This window comes from Ictidomys tridecemlineatus, chromosome 12 (genome assembly GCF_052094955.1).
Source record: "Ictidomys tridecemlineatus isolate mIctTri1 chromosome 12, mIctTri1.hap1, whole genome shotgun sequence".
Classification (NCBI taxonomy): domain Eukaryota; kingdom Metazoa; phylum Chordata; class Mammalia; order Rodentia; family Sciuridae; genus Ictidomys; species Ictidomys tridecemlineatus.
The window spans coordinates 100,961,157-100,967,156 of NC_135488.1; the positions used below are offsets into that span (position 1 = coordinate 100,961,157).

General features: G+C 49.8%; 1 protein-coding gene across 2 annotated transcripts in view; it reads right to left on the bottom strand.

The window, feature by feature from the left end:
- The window catches only part of Dpysl5 (dihydropyrimidinase like 5), an 83,322-nt gene extending 77,569 nt beyond the window's left edge, over positions 1 to 5,753 (bottom strand). Inside the window, exon 1 of one of the 2 annotated variants that reach the window (XM_040271469.2) lies at positions 5,514 to 5,753. The gene's annotated coding sequence lies outside the window, so the exon portion shown is untranslated. Of the gene's footprint in view, positions 1 to 5,509 lie in introns of both variants that reach the window. The other variant, XM_005322555.5, reaches the window with a different exon arrangement.
- Between the last annotated feature and the right edge of the window lie 247 nt (positions 5,754 to 6,000).

Here is a 6,000-nt window from a genome sequence, read left to right on the forward strand (position 1 = left end):
TCTGGGGAAGATAAACTGACACTGATCCTGAGCAGGCTTCAGTGTTAGAGCTCTGGTTCTGCCATTTCCCTCCCTCGATGATCCTTCTACCTCCATTACCTCATCTGTAAGATGGGAATAATAAAAGCCTTCTAACTCATAGGAATTAGAAACCCCCCCAGAACAGAGAAGGTATTTTGAAAGTGTTTGTGAAAGATGTAGCATCTATATTTCTTAGCTGGAAAACTACAGATGTTATATTTCTAATAATTTGTCATCAACTAGTTATTCCTTTCTCCTCCAAGAACAGAACAGCCTTGTACCATGACCCTCACCAGTCACAGGTGGCAGAGTGAGACATCAGACTAACCCCACACATAGGGACAATCTGGCAACGCTGGGGTCAAAGCACTTCTGGAACATTCCTAACTCTCCAAGTTCTCAGCTGCTCAAAGCAGCTGAGTATAACAGGGTTACCCAGGAACAGACCCAGCACAGAGCTATTCCTACTATTTGCAAGGGTGGAGTTTTCAAAAAGGGGTCCTCATCATTCTTTCTGTCCTCACTGTTGATATTCTATCACAGCAACCTGCCCTGACCCCCCAGGACTGAAAAATTCAATGGGGAATTAAAGTGTTGTTTTTGTGGGCATATGTTTTGGGGGGACAGGAGGATGATGATGGTGATGATGATGATAGCTGACCTTTATTGATCACTCATTAGATGATCAATAAATGCTGTCAGGGCTCTCCAGGTAGATGCTACATCCACCAACCATGCTCATTATGCAGAGGACCAAATTGAGTCCCTGATAGACAAACAACTCACCTAAGGACAGACAGAAAGTGAAAGGGGTGTATTTGAGCCCAGGCTTTCTGGCCCAAGGTCTAGTTTCCCCTTCTGTGTACACTCTGAGCCTGGATTGTGAGGAGGAGTCCACAGAGCAAGAGGCAAGGGAGGAAGCACAAACTGAGCTTTGATTGATGGCAGCATTTGACATGCTCAGACGGTGCTATGGTTAAGTCAACCTATTTTAAACAAGTCTCAAGACTGAAATAGAAGAAATTATAAACAGGTTCCTTCATGGATTTTTGTTGAAATATATAATTTATGCCCATTTTTATACATAAATATCAAAGTTCATAAAAGATTCATACTTTACTATTTGAGTCTTTCATCTTTATCTAAAAAACATAAGGCAAGGCCATTTTGAAATTACTTCTCATTTATTCACTAGCAGTGCAATAAAATCAAACATCCACTTTCTTGAAAAATAATAAAACACATTTATTCTAATTTGCTCTCCTATTACACCAATTTCTTCCTATAGGATTTCACATTGACAAAAGATGTTCTGTATTATTGTTCTCCTATAGGATCCTGTGAACTACTTTTCAAATTATTTTCTTTTTTAAAAATATTTTTTAGTTGTTAGTGGACCTTTATTTCATTTATTTATATGCGGTGCTGAGAATCGAACTTGCCTCACACATGCTAGGCAAGCGCTCCACTACTAAGCCACAACCCCAGCCCCTCAAATTATTTTTTTTATAGCTCAGAAAACAAAAAAAGGATATACAGGATCAGATTCTATCAGAAAGTGATAATTTTTTACACCAGAAAGATAGACTGGGTCTCAAATACTCTTGTCTAATAATACCAACTCGACTGGCTCTCAATATTTTTCTAAGCCCTAATTTAAAAGAAAAAGACTTATAAAAACAGTTTACTTTTTGTCCCAGAGATTTGTCCACAATTACAATATCCTTTGGTCCATAGTTCTATGGCATTAACGCAGGATTGAGCTGAATCCGGCATCAGAGGAGATATTAGGGAGGGAATATTCTCAGATACCCACATCAGGAGGAATATGGAGACAGGTGGAGGTACTACAAGTGAAGGCTATTCTAAGTCTCCAAACTGTAAATGTGCCTTGCTGTGCAACTGCTTCCAGAGATAGACGCATGTAGCAGCACATTGAGAATCATAGAACTATCCTGGCTCCTCTCTCATCTGGGAGAGATTATGTTGAAAACTGCTTGGGCTTCATGGTCCATGAACATCTTTGTGTAGACTTAGCTAAGATCCCCAAAGTCAGGGAGACAAAGAGTTAAGAATGGCACTCTATGGGCTGGGGATGTGGCTCAAGCGGTAGCCTGGCATGCGTGCGGCCCAGGTTCCATCCTCAGCACCACATACCAACAAAGATGTTGTGTCCGCCGAGAACTAAAAAAATAAATAAATATTAAGAATTCTCTCTCTCTCTCTCTCTCTCTCTCTCTCTCTCTCTCTCTCTCTCTCTCCTCTCTCACTCTCTCTTAAAAAAAAAAAAAAAAAAGAATGGCACTCTAGAATCCTAGAGGTATAAAGTCCTTCTCTGAGGCCACTTGTCTTTCCCCTCTTGGGTTCTGTGTCCCAGAAGTTTTCACAGGAGCAGCCTCAGCAGAAGAGATGGGGATGCTGTTGCTTTCCCTCCCTCTTCTTTGTAAAAATGAGCTGGCATACTGCAGTCTTCATCCTTAGACTCTCCTCCATGAGGATGGGTTCCTACTGGATTTTTCAGAATGTTTTCATATAATTAAACCCTCCTGAAAATCTGTTCAATTATTACACAAAGAATAAGCCTATAAAACAGTCCCTCTTGAAACTTTTCTCTTCGGGCAATGACATGAAAACATTTCTTTCACAAAAATACAAGAAAAACTCCACGTTTAGATTTCTGACTTTCCGACATTGGGATTCCTAGTTTTACACACTTAGGATGCAAGTATGCAAACATACATGAGTGTATACATGAATGCATGCATGTATATTCATTTGTATTTCATTCTTAACCAAAATACAGATAAAAACATCCAATGAACAATGTTCCAGATAATCCTCTCAGATCAATTTTGTAAATTCTGGGAGGCACCTCCTTAAAGCTCAGATCAATTTTGTAAATTCTGGGAGGCACCTCCTTAAAGCACCATTTTTTAAAAGCAGCAAGACCTACCTACTGCTGATCCTGGACAAGAGACCTTAATGTGGATAAGTACTGTCTGGACTGGGCAAGAACCAACCGTCACATCACAGTCCCTTACTTTACTAACCAGGTTAGTAAATAAATTCCTGAGGTTTCAAGGCTACGATAAGACAGCCATAAGGTTCATCCATTAACTTAATGGCAAACGTAAGTGACGACGATCTGTTCTATTTTGTTTTGTTATTTAGACAAGTTTTCCTCACTCTTGAAACAATAATGCATCTACTTTGCTTTTTCTTTTTTAAACCAATGGCAATTTAACTTTATTTTAAAGAGTCACCTTTAACTTATCAGTTAAACAATTATCACAGAAAACTTACATAACAGAATCCTGTTTGACTGACATTTCACATGTCAAGGCTCTGCAGCTCTGACACGCAAGGTGCTTAGATAGCTGGCAAGACTAAGTACACCTAAAGCTCAGCTGAATCCCTGTTCTGTGTTTCCACTCTGTTCATCTGCTTTCCCATGGGCAAGCAGCCACCACCTATGGCAGAGCCATCTCAGTCTTAGGTCAGCAGACAATACAGGCGAAATCTGCAAAGAACGCACTGGCTTGGGTGTGGTCACCGGCAAATGAAAGCACTGATCCCCCGGTTGTAGGCTATAAAACCAAGAGCCGCACCCTTGGCGGGTAATCCCCAAGCCTGTTTCTCCCCAGTTTTAACACCAGCCCTGATGACTACCCCTAGGAAGCACAGCAGTCCCTAGACCCGGGCAATCTGGTCACACAAAGCCAGCTACTTTCGAGAGCAGACTCTATACCCAGGAGACCTCTGGCCTCTGGGACTTGCATTGCAACCGTCCGCTGCGCGCCGCTAAGCACAGCACGTCTGAGCTGCTGGTCAACAGCTTGGGGCAGACGGCGGCGCCTCAGCCTGAAGGCACCCTAAGCTGGGGAGGCGACTGTGCCCCAGCCTCACAGCGTGGGGACGCTCTACTCCCAAGTGGAATTCTCAACGGGGCCGAGGGCCCCAACGCAAACCCCAACGAGACAGCACGTGCCTTGAGGTTTCTCCGGGAGCATTTTCCATACCAGAACATTGCACACCTAAATTCTGGGGGGCCCTGTTTCGACGTCGGGCGAACACCAGGGTCGGCTATTGTTCTCCGGGGCGGGAGACGCCCCCCATACCGCCTCCCTGGCAGCATTTGCCTCCGGGCAAAGCCCTTCAGCTCTGCGAGAACAGGGCGTGCCGGGGGCGCTGCAGATTATCACAAAATCCTAACTGAGTCCCTACGGGCACGTTCCAAGCTGGGAAACAAAGCTCCTCGCGGGGACTGCTTCACACCCGTCCGAGAGCCGCCATCCTGAGTCCCTTGCCCCGTCCTAGGACCACGCCCAGCCGGCCACTTGGGCCGCCGCGCCCCTTCCCCAGCACTGAGGGTCTTTAGGCCCGAGACCCGCCTCTCAGCTGCCTGCCCCTCCCCCCGGAAGACGGCCCTTCCTAAGGCAGACCCCTCCCCCGCAGAGCTCTAGGCTCCAACCCCCTCCGGGCTTCCCTCCTCAAACCCAGGCGGTCTCCACCCTCCCGCATCTCTCCTCCACTTCTCATTCTTCATCGATCAGCCTCGCCCCGCGCCACCTGCACCGAGCGCCTTCCCTCTGCCCTCCGAACCTCCCTCACCGCCCCCCATCCCGTTCCCTTCTCAAACCCCGGTCCCTACAGTCTTCCCTCAGACTCAGTCACCTGTCCCCACCCAACTCTTCAGCCTTCCCTATCTTTGCTCAAAACGAGGCCTTTGCCTCTGTCTCTTCCCTTCCCGGCTCCTCTCCAGCTCAGACTCTAGCCCCCTCCCCTAGCCCAGGGCGTCGAGGTCCTCGCCCGCCGGGATCGATATTGCGGGTTGGGCTCTGGCTCAGGGCTCAAGGAAGGGACGCAGATACGCGCCGGGAAGGGGTCGGGTAGCGGCAGTAGGCCTTTGTGGTTCCCGCAGGTGCCTCAAAGGCGATGGCGGGAGTCTTCTGCGGGCGTCCGCTCGCTAACCGGGCGGATGGAACGGACCGCGGAGTCTGGTACAGGCTTGGCATAAAGTGGGATGGACTGAGGTTGTGTATCTGGATGGTGGGTGGGGACCGGGGACAGCGCCGATCCAGGAACGCGGCAGGACGAGCCGGCGAACGGAGAAACCAACCTCGCCCCTTGCCTTCCAGCCATTCACTGCACGCGGATCAACAAGGGTAGGGCACCTACTGTGTGCTGAGCACGAATCCCTTCCACCCAGCCACCTCCTCGCCCCAATTATTTGCAAATCCCACGAACACATAAAACGCCAAGGCACGATATCCTGTGGGCGTACAAAGAGGACCTGCCTAGCACTCCCGTTCAGCAGGCTGGCCGTCCCCAATTCCAAACCTTCCGCCGCGTCCCCGGCAGCTGGGCCCCTCGACGCACCCCATTCCCTCCCTTTTGTGCACCTCAGAGAAAAACAGGGAGGGAGCGAGATGGAGGTCCCAGCCTGGGGAGACTATGCCCACCTCTACCCTGTGCCCACCGCCCTCACCCACTCCTCCGTGATGCTGCTGAGATGGTTGGTTGATCGTTCTGTCTCCCGGTCTCGCCGCGGCGCGGGAGCTGCCGGTGCTTGGGGCGCCAGCGGCTGCAAGCGCGCTCGCTCGGTGGCCGCCTTAGCGCGCTTGGCGCTGGACTCCGAAGTGGCGAGCGGGGGAGGGGACGCGAGTGGGGGCTGGGAGAGGCCTGGGCCAATCACGGATCAGATGGCTCCTCCCCAGCGCTCCCCACCTCTCGCTAGCAGGTTAGGGGGAGACTGGGACCCGCGGCATCCCGCACCCTCCGCGCGGCGCGCGGCGGCTGCCGCCTTGGGACTACAACTCCCGACAGACCCTGCTGCAGAGCCGGGGTCCGAGAGGGGACAGAGGGCGCGGCCCGAGAACCCGGGTGACCCCCCCCCCCCGGCGCGCCCTTCTCCGCGTTCCTTTGGGTTTCCATGGTGACTTGCAACATTTCACAAAGCCCGGGCGTTGGAACGCGCTG